A 16,195-nucleotide genomic window follows, 5' to 3' on the forward strand; every position below is an offset into this window, starting at 1 on the left:
ATTACATTGAACCCACAAGTATCAAAATAAAACTCTCCATTTAATTATAAAATTCCAACATGAGTTTATACGAAAAGCCAATGTGTTCAGCGGAAGCGTTATCAAAACCGTAAGTTAAATATTCTCAAAACAATTGCATGAAACCAATATTCCAATAAAAGTGTCCAATCAGCACGACCCATGACCACTCAAACCGCTCCAAACAGCAAGTTCCACATCCAGGAAATCTAACGACATGCGAGCACGCAACAAGTGTATCAGACAAAGCTGGCGAGTCCACAGTTTAAAAAAAACGTTTGTTACCAATTGAATGTAAAACAGTTCAATAACCAATGCAAGTAATATTGTTAATATCTCAATTCCGAACAAGACGGCTCCTGAAGTACATGACTGCCCTTTCCCACGTACTCCTATCCAGTACTGGGCCCGACTGGGTCATTAGTTCACATCCGTCCTCTACAGGAGCGGTGTGAGGGTGCCAAACCTAAGTAGCGCTACTAACTAATACCCGTTACCCTCCAGGTAACATAATAAGGGACTTACAAGAATGATAGGTGAGAATATTAACCAATATACCCGTTTTTTACCCAAACCACTGACTGTCCCCAACCACTGGGACGCATGCTCGAATGTAGTGAACTCACCTTTGGTTTGCTCGGTAAGATTTATTCCGTGTTTACCGTTGACCGACCAACCCTAGCATGGTTATCATTATCTATCAGTTTTGTAGTTCCCAATCATACATACTCTTTATGTAATTTGCAAATAACAATACATATGGCTAGCACATTCATTACATACAGTACAACCTTTTTAACATACACCCTAGAATAAGCATGTAACTCACCCACTGTTCATCTACAACACCCCTAAATCCATGCAAACAGTTTATACATACAAGCATGCCTCACCCAAAAGTTCACAGCCCAATTTACCTATACAGCAAGTGTGTGAAGCCCAACAGTTTCGGCCCAGAAGTATTTCGGTTTCAAAGTTACATCCCAACTCAATTTACCAATTCATGTACTTCATTATGTGGCCCAATCTGAGCTCACATATTCGTTTCAGTCATGCGGCCCATTCCCAGTTCGACCCATTCAATATGTAAAGATACATTACATTCAAATCAAACATCACATGTAAATCAGGTCACATGTTATCGTTTAATATGCCTATCAGCCATACCCAACCCAAACATATCATACCCGGCCCAAAGCGGATCACATACATGTACAAATATCACAGCCCAACGGTTGCATATGACTCGGCCCATTAGCTATTTTGATGCTCCGATTTCTGGTTTTCGTGTACATAACAGCGGCCATAATAACAAGTAATCATGTGATCAGTTAACAACAAATCATGCCATCATGTGATCAATTATGACATTGGCCGACATTGACAAAACATCCACATGATTATAATCAAACCAATTCATTAGTGGGGTGACACACCCACCTTGGGTAGATGAACCATGTGTTAACTGTGCACCAAATCATGTGAGTGCCTGACAATATTTCATAACCCAACAACCTATTATTGTGTCAATCAAGCATCATCATCATGACTTTGATATTCATATATGAGTTTTCACAATTACATGAGTTTCATATTCGTACAAGACTTATTATCATGACCTACATGTCGGCTACCACATAAATATTAACCGCTAAGGACCCCACTATCACGCATCATTAGTATCCTCATCGAACTCATAACAAACTCATAACAAATACATATATAGCCTAGAACCCTATGTATCATATATCATGCAGTCATATATGATTTACACTAAATCACAATTAACTTTGATAAGGAATCACTAACCCAAAGCCTCAATCGATCAAGTGATGTCTCGAATGGGGAAAGTATGCTCACAGCCGTTGCACAATGGATGGTGGCAAGTAGGGTTTATGATATCTTGTGTCCATTACCAATCATATACATGTAATATATAGATAATGGATTTGGGGCCGGCAGTTTACTAACTCAAAGGTTTGGGCCGGTTCTAAATACTAGACATAATGATGAGTTGAGTCAAGATTTCATATAGTGTCGATTTGTGTTATGAGGTCCACCCGTGGATTCCGAGTGCATGGCTCGACCCTGATTCGACTACAAGGCCCACTAACTAAAGCCCATTTCCTTATCCCGTTTTACCATGCCCGTACACATATACGATCTAAGTGGTCGGTTAGACCTATACAACGATTCCGAGCATACAAATTACGCACATAACATTCAATGAAACACACGCGTAACTTATTAAACCTCATATGACCGTGAAATAAAAACAATTAGACATACGGACACACGCCAAGGGTTGTGGAATTTAAGCGATGCTAACCTTGGGAGTACGGGTTGTCACACATAATGTCTTGAACATAAGTGATTAATGGTGGATAAAGAGTAAATATGTGTGTAAATCATGTGAATCTTGTCTAGTTGTGATTATTTGATATTGTTTGTCATTAAAAGTGGGATGGATCATCATCTACACATACTAGATCATGTTCAAGAACATGAACTAGTAGTATGTTAAGTGTTAGAAATATAAAAGATGATGAAATCATCCACCATGAACTTGGAACTTGTGTAAGCATAATTTTCTTGTAAAATAAGACTCTAAACATGTAGATCTAAGGATCTACAAGTGGTTTTTCGGAAGAACCAAGCAAAAATACTAACTTCGCTAAAAACCCGGATCTAGTATAAACAAAGCACATTTTTTAAAGGGGTAAACAAGTGTATGAACACTTGTGTAACAAGAAATTTAACAAAGAAGCGTTTTTGTAAACTTTGACTAGAAGTTGTTAAACTTCAAATTCTTTAAAAATGAAATTTACAAGAAACCAATCATGTTTTTAGAAATAACAAAGCCTACTAAATGTGATGGTGATTTACTACATATTTTTGCAACACCTTCAAGTTCATGAGTTGGTGATTTAGGCTCGTTTTGTCAAGTCTGATGTTTAAATATTGATGGTTGATGATTATTAAATTGCTTGATTAAATTTTTGAAAAGAAAATGATACGCTTGTAAGCGTGGACACCTCCAGTTACAGAGGAAACTTTGGCAAAATTTTTCTAGAATTGCAACACTTAGAAATAATTTTTCTAGTAAATGGTTACAAATATATTTTTAACTTGTTTTCAGAATATAAACTTCGCCATGATTTTTAGTACAAGATACCAAATACCGGAGGTGGGTTTTCATAAATAAAACTTGTTAAATATATGTTTAGAATATATATTTATTAATAAATCGCTTGTGTGATTAGGTGATTATTTTGTGAACTAGGTATATATTATTTTTAGGGTAAAAATAATATGACTTGGAGATACTCGTAAGGAGTAAAAATACAAAAAAATACACATACAACCTATTTAGACAAAATACATAATTCGGGTGCAAAATGCAAAATACAATACACTTATATTTATTTTTAAGAAAATAATATAAGTAAGACACATAGTTAAAAATATAAAATATTTTTAACCCGAGAAAAACATATACAGGAAGATAGTGACTTGTGCTTGTACGATACAAGACTAGTGACTAACGATAATAAAACACGTTTAGGTCACGACGTTAATTAAAGCAAATCCGGTGAAGTTTACGATGCAAGGAACGCAAAATTGTGAGATCATGCTCCCCCTTTTCTTTAACTGTTTTTGGTTTTATAACTCTCGGGGGTGAAATACATGTTACAAAATTTTACAATGTTACATGAGTTATGATGGGTACAAAAACATTCAAGTGAAACATTCTAGACCATGTCTCGAATAGGGTACCATGAGCACCATTAATCAACGTATACATTCAGACCGCGGAACAAAAGGTTAGATCTAATGGGTTTCAGGCAACCCCACTCTAGGCCTACTTCTACCAATGAGTGCTTCTGTGTCTCAGTCAAAGTCGACAAAAATGCCTAGGTTTAGTGGCTTCCTATGTCGTGACATATGTTAGTGGCCTTGCAAACCACTGGCGATCTCACACATTTAAACAGTCATAGTACGGAGTTACAGATACGTTTTTCATGTACATTCAAACATTCATACTTTTTCACAGAAGGTTTCTTTTGTTTAAGCTGCAAATGCCCAGCTCCGAATTTTACCAAAATTCTAACATAAAAATCTCATAACTTTAGTTCTACAAGTCCGTTTTACGAGATTCTTTTTCCTATGCGCTCGTAAATTGATTCTCCATCACATGGAGTTAAAATCCGACATCTGGATTAACAAAATTCTTATCTTTAAGCACTCGGAAAATCTACATTTTCAACTTAATTGACCCGTTAAGGGACTTAAACGTTTTACACTTAACTTCGCTCATTCTTTGCTTGCACCTTATTTCCACACTAAGGTTTCTACTTGCTTTCCATCACAACAATATTTGTGGTGGATTTAATGTGATAAACTACTTGTTCCGTATTCTAATCTTCGGTTTACTAATTTTACAAAAGACTTGTTTCAAGGCTTTTAACCAAAAGACTTGTACCTTAAACTTTTATACTTATTAAAAGACCTACTCGATCTTAAAACTTACCTTTAAACAACCCTTAAGGGTCATTTGCCCGGTTTATCGTTCAAAGGCATTTTCGTCGACTTTATTCCATTCTTTTACGACGAAGGACTTTCAATGACATGTTTGACCAAAATCGCACTTATAGCTATAATCTTATTTGCACATACCTGGCTCGGGTCAAAGTATTGACCCGTCTAAAATACCTTTCACTATTAATTTACTAATTAATAGCGTCGCGAACCTTATATTACTTTTCTGTAATCACCAAAACTCAACAAGCGATCGTCAGTAATTATCGTCAAATGGTGTTAACACACCATTTGACCCATTTAGTCAAAATGATCATTTATCATCATATGATAGTATTTTGATACCATCTCGCCCCTTGAACCTATTTCGGTTAGCACCTGTCACACCCCGATTTCCACGTGTTTCACCGGTGGGCCCGGTGGGGGATTACCGTGACGTAGTTGGCAACAATATAGTCAAACCACAATATTTAGATGCACAGCGAAAGCATAAAGATAGATATATTTCAACCGTTAAATGTAATATCTGTAACACTCCGCGTTTCCATAACTTTCCTAATTTAGGAATTGAGACTTAAAAATCTATTTTTAGAAGTTTGCCTCTTTTAAAAAAATTATAATCCATTATATCGTCTGAAATCTTTTATCTTTATCTTAATTCCTTATAAATATGGTTAATAAATTAGTTAATTATATTAATATACCATAATATATATTATAATGAATAAAAAGCAAACATAAATTGTCAAAATATGAAAGAATGTTAACTGGCCATTTCGGCCGATCATATCACAGCCAACATGGCTGGATTAACTTTTTTTTTATTTATTATTCCACTATTATTATGTAAAAAAAATATAGACATTCTTTTATATGCTAAATTAAAATAAGGAATAAAAAAATGGACAAGAGATGAATGCTTTTGGGCTAGTCTCGGCCAACATTAGGCGCACCAAATGGGCAGTCCATGCCCAGCCCATAATCAGCACACATTAGGTTCACTTTGGCCCATTTTTATTTTATTTCTTATTTCACTAATTATAATAACTTGCGTTACGATAATATGAAACATGGGGATTTCAATGGTCAATTAAATAAAGGATACCCAGCAGTATTTGGCCAAATCTTTAGGTCTAATCACTTGAAACCCTAAAACTATAAATGCATCTCATCTTCCACACAAGTAACCCTAGCCCCCTTCTACCCTTCACTCAAATCTCTACATCTCTCTACACTCCGGCAACCGGAGCCGAAGTCCGGCGATCTCCGGAGACCCCCTCCTTCTCTCCGATCAAGCACCACCATCACCCTCCTCCTCCCTTTTTCGCGCTCACACCTGGCCGACCACCTCCATTTTGCGAAAACAGAACCTTCTTCACTGTGTACTTTCTCACGCCACCACTATACCTGATTCGCTGAACCTTACACCCTCGCCACTCTCGAAGACACCTCCCGAATAAGCGAACAAGAAGCAAGACGACCGGAGAAACCCGAAGAGTTCACCGGAGTTCGAAGTTCGCTACATCGGAAGTTCACGACAGAACCGCGTAACATTCGTTTCGGTATACCTCCTAACCATCGTCCCATTTCTTTTCGATATAATTATCCTTCATGTGGAGTTGTTTTACTTAGTTATTTATTTGTGTTGTTATAAGAAATCGTAACTAAGGTGAAAAAGAATAGGAACTAATAAACATATGGAAATATATGAACTAAGAAGATGACGATGATGTTTCATTTGTTTTGTCCTTTATCTTTTTCTTTCAATAAACAAAGCTATACAACACTTCTTTAATCTTTTTTTTTTCCTATTATGGAACTTTAGTAACTTTTTACTAAAAGGTAATGTATAGAGAATAGTTGTAAGAATATCAGTTAGAATTGTTTTTTTTTTCCTTCTTTTGTTTTCAAAACCCATCAACACTAAAAATAAATTTATAACTTATTTCTTTTTGTAAAATTTTCTAGACATCAGTAGTTACATTTGTATATACTTAGAAAATAGTTTTTAAAATCTTTTTATTTTTAGAAATCAATTTATTATTAGACATAAAGAAATTAAACTTCTTGAGTAAAACTAATTCAGTTAGTCATTTCTGAAGCTAGTCATGACCCTCTTTTTAATCAGACCATTTCCTTACTTTTGGTTAAAATACATGTTTAAATATATTCTATAAAGCTTTGAACCTTGGTGGCTTAATAATATTGTTCCAAAATAAATTATATTAACCGAAAATATTAAGTCTAACTTATAACTTTAAATAATTAACGATGTAGTTAATGTAAACGACAAAATTAGGAATTTTATTTAACGTATGAATTATTAACTAGATCGTTATACGGTATTCTTAATGTTTAGGGTAATCGTGTTCGTTCTCTTGGAATTCTCAAATCTTTACTCGTGCCTTATTTCAAGAAATTTTCATACGCAACCAATGTGAGTATACTCGATCCCTTTTTCCCCTTTACACTTTGGGATGCAACATGTATACCTATTCAAAACAACTTTTATGCTTAAACAAAACATACTCTATCTATGAACGTGACATGAAACTATTATGAATATTTGCTATGCTTGTATGCTCTATGAACGATTTGGAACGTTATATGCTCATTAACTTTGCTAGCTCACCTTAACAATTATAGCGCTATAGGATTAACGCCCCGCCCGCTATTCTAATTGGGTATTGTTAAGTTAAACATTACCACCCCGCTGAACGATTGGGATTAGGCTATTTTTATGCGTTGTATTCATGGGTTTGATCATATTGTACGCCAAAAATTGCATTGCTAGTAAATTTATTCACTTAGTAACATGTTGGATATGAGTTTTATTCTATTATGCTATGTAGTCAAACTTGTATACTCGCCTTTGCTTTTGCATTGAACTCTATTTTAATACATGTTGCAGGTTAATTATTGAGATGATACTCAAGACGAAACAAGATTTAGGGTGGACTAGATACACACCTAGATTAATCTATCTTTTGTTGTTATGTTACAATTTGAAACAATGTTGTTATTTCTATTTGAATTTTGTATGACAATTTAGTATTGCAATGAAATTTGAATTTAATTAAATATTGTCACATAGTGTTATGACGTCTCTAGCAATCTATACACACTTCGTCTCATCCCGATGTTTCCGCCATCGGTTGGGGTGTGACAGATTGGTATCAGAGCCATAACTATAGGGAATTTGGAAAAGTAGGAATGCTTTAACCTAGTCTATAGTTTTAGAGCTTTATTCTTGTGTTTTGCTTGAAACTACATTGCATGCTACTTTATTTGCCTTTACTCATTCTCTTTTGATCTTTTAAGCATATATGTTACTTATTCGTTAACACTTGACATGCTACACTTGCCTTACTACGTGCTAACACTTGTTTCGTCGTTCTATCCTTTATGTGTCATTCTTGACATATTTTTATGTGTTAATAACTGTTTCATTATCCCATTCCTTATGTGCTATTGTTGACATGTTTATACTTGTTCGTCTAATCCTTAACATACACTTTTCCTCTTACATTTTACTCGATTAATCTAAATCCAACAACAATCATATTGTACAAAAGAGACGAGTTTACCAAAATAGGCGTGAAACCCACAATTTGGTAAACAACTCTCATCCCGCTTGATTTCATTTTGTTGCACGAAATTGCACCATTAAGTTAGGAGTGAATTCCATATCTTATTGGAAATTTCAAATTTCAAATTCAATTTCTAGTGGACCCTCGTTAACGTGTCGAAATTAAATTTTGACCCAACGAGTATCAACCACACTTAGGGTACGAACTCGTCAAGCTAGGGGTGAAACCCGCACCTAGTCGACTAATCTCACTCCTTGATTTTACATAAATCCCGCCAAGTCTTGAATTTTCGATTGAATTGGGGCATGTAGTAACCGGAAGGGTGAATACCGTTAACCGACTTGTCGGCGAGAGTATACCATCTATTAGGCCAAAACATGCTCTTCAATTTCAAATGACCTTTCGACCACTTTGGTTAGTCAACGTTCCGTTTTGGAACCATCCAAGTCTCTTTTTATCGAACTTACACTTTATTATTTTCGATCTTTTATGATTAAATTCTCTCTTGTCAATTTTGAACTATTTGTGAGATTTCACTTTTGTGCATACATCATACTATTACTTTTCATACGATTATGCATTATTAGCATGCATAATTTCTCGTAATTTTATTTACATTTTTCTTTTTGTAACAACAAGTGGAGACATATCGTCGAGATAGGAGTGATTTCCTTACCTTGACGATTAACTCCGCTTCTTTTTCTCATCTTACAACGACCTCACCAATGGGTTAGGGGTGATTCCCTTACCTAGGTGATCGTTACCGATACCTTCTTTTAATAGACTATGTTATGTAAACACGATCATTTATACATCTAAATCGTTTATCATTAGTCAAATCTCTAATTATTTCAAAATGCATTGTTTATATGAATGAACTTCTTATCCTACAATCTATTTTCATATAGCTTACACACGTGAAATTTTTAACTTTTCCGTAGACACTTGTTTCTCAATATTCAAAATTTCACGAAATACTACTCGTCGACTTAGTCGGTCTAACAAATCCATTGCCCACGAATTTTGTATTCAACGTAACTATTAAAACAAGCTCATCACATATCATTAAACTAGAGATTTTCTATTTTTAATTGAGAATCAAATCAACTTTTTCGCACACACCTATAAAATATTACCAGTATTATTTAAGCATTTACTAAAACTCCTTTTCAAAACCAATAAAACATTTTTCAACAACCACTAAGCTCGTATACCAAATTCCTTTTTCTAAGGATCAACTTTTCCTCAAGAATCTATAAACTTCAAAACTTTCTAATATAAAAGTTACTTAAAACGATGCAAGCTTGTTAATCCCAAGAACTTTTCAAAACCTCGCTCGATACGCCAATTAAATTCAAAACACGTGGGCAAGGAAACTTCATAAGAACCGACAAATTCTCAACTATGTAAATTCTTTTAAAACCATAATAACATTTCCATTCTTTTACAAAGTATCCTTTCGCATAGTCAAAAGATGTTTTCTTTTATATTCTCCTTACATTCACAAACTAGATTTTACATTCCATGACAACTCAATCTATTTTAACTTCACGTTTTGCGCGAACAACTATATATGCATATCATTTTACACGTTTTAGTCAATATCTCACAACAATTTCACGCGTGTCACTCGTTCTCTTTTTTCCTTTCATACTCAAAACTTTTAAATCTTTTACGCGCATAAACTCATGTATTTTGATTTATACTTTAAACAAAATCATTATTTCCTACATCCATACTTGTACATTTTATGCCTTCACTTATGTTCACACATACACATCTATGTTGTAATCATGATTCAAAATGCATACGTTTTACGTTTATACATACACTCGCAATTATACATTTATGTTGCACTTACATTCATGTTTATGCTACATTCATATTCATGATCATACATTTTATGTTTTCGTTTACTCTATACAACTTGTTTACACTTATATCCATACACCTATCTTTTATTCCTACTTAAACTTTCATGTTTTACACATATATTCACGTTCATATCTACGCTCATACATCTTATACTTGTATTCATACTCATACGTTTTATGTTTATACTCATACTTACGTGTATATTCATATTTAAACTTATATTTATGCTCATACTTTCATTCATACTCATGATTCATACATTTGTACCCGTACGCGAGTGGAATCCGAGGGATTCGCTCACGTGGGTCTCATACATACATAAGCATGGACTTGCTTATATACTATATTCTTATACGTACACGTTCTTATTTTTAAATTATGTATACCCTGATTCATACACAACTAGTACAAGTTATGCGGATCATGCGACGATCAAAATAATCGCGGGTGCACACAAGATTATAGTGATGGGCGTATGAAAACCATAGAGTGTACTACTGTGTATGGTAAGACATGAAACATAACATGACACCGAATACGAAACGGACGTAACATGGTCAAAACATAGTGGATACGCCGCTGGTACTTCCTATATATATAAGTGTTTTCATCATGTTACCAAACTTTCGTAAGACGTGCCATGAGAAATTCAGTGTTTTGCAGACCTAATTCAAACTTTAAACAACTCGCAAACGCATTATATCTGATTATCCCGTCGAGACTTCATTCTTAGCACGCTACTTTCGTCTATTCGATACTTATGCTATTCTTACACTCGTAATCGTTATTAGATCAATCGTTCACCCTTATACCTCAATTATTCTCTGTTGTCTCAACTTCAGAGCCTCAATTTTAAACAGTCCTCTTCGGTTTGCCAAAAACCCTTTCGGGTCTTTCTCTTAAATAAATTTCGGGACGAAATTTCCTAAAGGAGGGGGAGACTGTAACACTCCGCGTTTCCATAACTTTCCTAATTTAGGAATTAAGACTTAAAAATCTATTTTTAGAAGTTTGCCTCTTTTAAAAAAATTATAATCTATTATATCGTCTGAAATCTTTTATCTTTATCTTAATTCCTTATAAATATGGTTAATAAATTAGTTAATTATATTAATATACCATAATATATATTATAATGAATAAAAAGCAAACATAAATTGTCAAAATATGAAAGAATGTTAACTGGCCATTTCGGCCGATCATATCACAGCCAACATGGCTGGATTAACTTTTTTTTTATTTATTATTCCACTATTATTATGTAAAAAAAATATAGACATTCTTTTATATGCTAAATTAAAATAAGGAATAAAAAAATGGACAAGAGATGAATGCTTTTGGGCTAGTCTCGGCCAACATTAGGCGCACCAAATGGGCAGTCCATGCCCAGCCCATAATCAGCACACATTAGGTTCACTTTGGCCCATTTTTATTTTATTTCTTATTTCACTAATTATAATAACTTGCGTTACGATAATATGAAACATGGGGATTTCAATGGTCAATTAAATAAAGGATACCCAGCAGTATTTGGCCAAATCTTTAGGTCTAATCACTTGAAACCCTAAAACTATAAATGCATCTCATCTTCCACACAAGTAACCCTAGCCCCCTTCTACCCTTCACTCAAATCTCTACATCTCTCTACACTCCGGCAACCGGAGCCGAAGTCCGGCGATCTCCGGAGACCCCCTCCTTCTCTCCGATCAAGCACCACCATCACCCTCCTCCTCCCTTTTTCGCGCTCACACCTGGCCGACCACCTCCATTTTGCGAAAACAGAACCTTCTTCACTGTGTACTTTCTCACGCCACCACTATACCTGATTCGCTGAACCTTACACCCTCGCCACTCTCGAAGACACCTCCCGAATAAGCGAACAAGAAGCAAGACGACCGGAGAAACCCGAAGAGTTCACCGGAGTTCGAAGTTCGCTACATCGGAAGTTCACGACAGAACCGCGTAACATTCGTTTCGGTATACCTCCTAACCATCGTCCCATTTCTTTTCGATATAATTATCCTTCATGTGGAGTTGTTTTACTTAGTTATTTATTTGTGTTGTTATAAGAAATCGTAACTAAGGTGAAAAAGAATAGGAACTAATAAACATATGGAAATATATGAACTAAGAAGATGACGATGATGTTTCATTTGTTTTGTCCTTTATCTTTTTCTTTCAATAAACAAAGCTATACAACACTTCTTTAATCTTTTTTTTTTCCTATTATGGAACTTTAGTAACTTTTTACTAAAAGGTAATGTATAGAGAATAGTTGTAAGAATATCAGTTAGAATTGTTTTTTTTTCCTTCTTTTGTTTTCAAAACCCATCAACACTAAAAATAAATTTATAACTTATTTCTTTTTGTAAAATTTTCTAGACATCAGTAGTTACATTTGTATATACTTAGAAAATAGTTTTTAAAATCTTTTTATTTTTAGAAATCAATTTATTATTAGACATAAAGAAATTAAACTTCTTGAGTAAAACTAATTCAGTTAGTCATTTCTGAAGCTAGTCATGACCCTCTTTTTAATCAGACCATTTCCTTACTTTTGGTTAAAATACATGTTTAAATATATTCTATAAAGCTTTGAACCTTGGTGGCTTAATAATATTGTTCCAAAATAAATTATATTAACCGAAAATATTAAGTCTAACTTATAACTTTAAATAATTAACGATGTAGTTAATGTAAACGACAAAATTAGGAATTTTATTTAACGTATGAATTATTAACTAGATCGTTATACGGTATTCTTAATGTTTAGGGTAATCGTGTTCGTTCTCTTGGAATTCTCAAATCTTTACTCGTGCCTTATTTCAAGAAATTTTCATACGCAACCAATGTGAGTATACTCGATCCCTTTTTCCCCTTTACACTTTGGGATGCAACATGTATACCTATTCAAAACAACTTTTATGCTTAAACAAAACATACTCTATCTATGAACGTGACATGAAACTATTATGAATATTTGCTATGCTTGTATGCTCTATGAACGATTTGGAACGTTATATGCTCATTAACTTTGCTAGCTCACCTTAACAATTATAGCGCTATAGGATTAACGCCCCGCCCGCTATTCTAATTGGGTATTGTTAAGTTAAACATTACCACCCCGCTGAACGATTGGGATTAGGCTATTTTTATGCGTTGTATTCATGGGTTTGATCATATTGTACGCCAAAAATTGCATTGCTAGTAAATTTATTCACTTAGTAACATGTTGGATATGAGTTTTATTCTATTATGCTATGTAGTCAAACTTGTATACTCGCCTTTGCTTTTGCATTGAACTCTATTTTAATACATGTTGCAGGTTAATTATTGAGATGATACTCAAGACGAAACAAGATTTAGGGTGGACTAGATACACACCTAGATTAATCTATCTTTTGTTGTTATGTTACAATTTGAAACAATGTTGTTATTTCTATTTGAATTTTGTATGACAATTTAGTATTGCAATGAAATTTGAATTTAATTAAATATTGTCACATAGTGTTATGACGTCTCTAGCAATCTATACACACTTCGTCTCATCCCGATGTTTCCGCCATCGGTTGGGGTGTGACAATATCCAAGTATCACAAATAGTCGAATATAATCCACAGGGGATCAAAATAAAAATAGAAATAGTGTTCAACAGATAATGGCATCCCAAGCTTGCGAGACTCTAACGATGCTAAGGAGTGGCCAGCCTATTTCGTACAGAACCTGCATTTAATCTTTTTGGGGAAAATATGTCAGTTTACACTGGTAAATACATTCAACCGACACTTTTGTAAAAATGTTTAATAAAATTGATTTGAATGCACAAGGCACAAACTCTTTATAACTTGGGATAATTAGTCAATTAATCTTGTAAAAGAATTACATGTTCACTATGCGTTCAATCGCCCGGGTCGTGCCAGGTTTAAGGTTAATAGACACGCCACAAAGCATAAAGCCGTGGCGGGAAAACCAACGGTTATACCTTTATAATTATAGACACATTGTCGGGTGTACGCCTACACCCGCGTGTCGAGGTCGTGGCCATTTCGTAAAATGATGCCAAGGATATCCGGGACATGGTCATTAAGCTCCCAAAGGCGTAAATCCAACAAAACAAATTTTTAAACGGGTCACATTGATAATACCCAACTTCTAATGAATTGGGGTCAATTGCCCGACCAAGCGGTATTTTTATATACCGTAACCCAAGTCCGTATAACGGAAAATAAGTTAAAAGTATTTACCTGAGCAAGTAATAACCTCAATAAACAAATGCAAGTATCTTCTACTGGTCTCCTATTCTGGAACGAAGGTTTATAACAACCTATTAGAATCCTAACGGGTCTTTAATTTAGCCTTAGCTTAGACCGGTCAGTTTCAAAGGATAATTACGGTTTAATCGCGTGAAAGGCGAAACCGGGAATGGAATGTGGTTTGGGCCCAACAAGTTTGAAGACTTGTTTTATATGGGTATAATAACCACACTCTGGAGTTTGAAGTAAAAACGATAAGGTTTGACCCGTTTCGGCTAGTTTATGTAAACTAGTTACATAAACCGAACCGTGCGCGTAAAAGGCGTAACGGGTAACCGTAAGAGTCTTACACAAGTTTCCTAAGTTAATATGCCCTAAATAGGTGGTGGTATCAGTAGGATACCTTCCATTATGCCCATAACGAGTTTAAATCCAATATACGCCCCGTAGGGGTATTTCGGTCTTTTTAAAGATTATAAAGAGATTTCCGAGTTCTACAGGGAATCTGAGTTTTCCGAACAGTTTATAAAGTCCAAAATACTCTATTTATTATTTAAAATCAGTAGCAACCGGAATCGGGTCAAAATACCATGTAGAACTCAAGTTATGTCCGAAAAGGGTATATTCGGTAATTACCGAATCGATGCCATAACCGCAGGTTATGAGCAGGTTAAAAATAATTAAAAATCTTTAAAAATCTCAAAATATTATTTTACATCAGTGTGTAAAAGGTTTGGTGTCGAAACTTGGGTTTAGATAGGCTTTATGCTAATTGCGCCGTTTAATTACTAAAGTTTCCGTAATTGCGCTATTTAGCATAACTCCTATTCTAGACCTCAGATTGACGTGAAATTTTAGGGACACGCTTAGAAATCAGTAACTAAGGTTATTCTCCTTTCACATGTCCAAAATTCTCGTTTTAAAGTAAAAAGGGCGTTATGGTCAACTTTTGAGCTTTTAACGGAAATGTGTGAAAGACTCGGACAAACAACGAACCGGTCACAGAGGGTTATACCATCATGTAACCTGGTCCTAAGAGAGTCCTAAGGCATATCTAAATCATACCATAACGGGTCAGAACTGAAGTCAAAGCAAAAGTCAAAGTTTTGCGACTTTCGGTTCCGAACCGGGTCAAAGCAGTAAATGGTCGGATCAAACAAGCTTAGACCAATTATAATACTTATTATCATGTTTTATGAGTGTCAAAATAGGTTACACGCCATCTATGTTACTGATTATGCATAAAATCGAAAGCTAGCATTCTGTTGACTTTTTCTAAGCAAGTTTGACTCGACATTTGGACTAGTTAGAGTGGGAATCAGAGGGTGCCCTTTTAAGGGTTTAAAGCCCACATAATTACCAACATACAACTACCTTTGATTCGGCTAATCACTGGACCATTTGTGATTAACCGTTAAGTCAACCGTTAATTACGACGGTTTGACTTTTAAGCCATAACTAAGCAAAAACTTAACTAAGAAAGGTTAAGGGTGCTTACAAAGTCCTATGCACGACTAGGGATGGCTTGGTTTTGCTTTGGAGCTCCAGAAGTCTTCACAATTGCATATTGAAGTTGTGAACATAATGTTGCACATGAAGGCCTTATATAGTGCTTATAAGTCACTAGATTGTTGACAACTAAGGCTACATTTGATCATTGATCATCAACAAGTGTCCCTAAGGGCTCCAAAGCATGTAGGGGGCGCCCATGCTGCATCATTAATGGATCTAAGTCGGTTACAAGGGCTATGGCAGACAAGAATCCAATAAAATCGGACCAGACAGACCCTCACGTGACGCTAAGACCCCCCCCCCCACCCGCTTGGGCCTCGCGTCGCGCTAAGCCCTTCTGCACCAAATCTCAACTTTCTGATTTTTACGCTTTGGTCCTTGGCTCTTCAAACTTTGAATAGGCATCAT

At 35.1% G+C, this 16,195-nt stretch overlaps 1 long non-coding RNA gene across 3 annotated transcripts; it reads left to right on the top strand.

Annotated features, from left to right (window-relative positions):
* Positions 1-5,540: 5,540 nt before the first annotated feature.
* LOC110874341 lies at positions 5,541-13,389 on the top strand. 3 transcript variants are annotated; one of them, XR_004865956.1, is made up of 4 exons: positions 5,541-6,119; positions 6,917-6,994; positions 12,796-12,873; positions 13,348-13,389. It is a non-coding gene; the product is annotated as an uncharacterized LOC110874341 (long non-coding RNA). The 3 variants fall into 3 exon arrangements; XR_002555858.2 differs by lacking the exons at positions 12,796-12,873; positions 13,348-13,389 and adding an exon at positions 7,469-7,510 and having other exon boundaries at positions 5,544-6,119; XR_002555857.2 differs by lacking the exons at positions 5,541-6,119; positions 6,917-6,994 and adding an exon at positions 11,424-11,999.
* Positions 13,390-16,195: the final 2,806 nt, after the last annotated feature.

The sequence above is a fragment of the Helianthus annuus genome, chromosome 9, assembly GCF_002127325.2.
Source record: "Helianthus annuus cultivar XRQ/B chromosome 9, HanXRQr2.0-SUNRISE, whole genome shotgun sequence".
NCBI classification, from domain to species: Eukaryota; Viridiplantae; Streptophyta; class Magnoliopsida; order Asterales; family Asteraceae; genus Helianthus; species Helianthus annuus.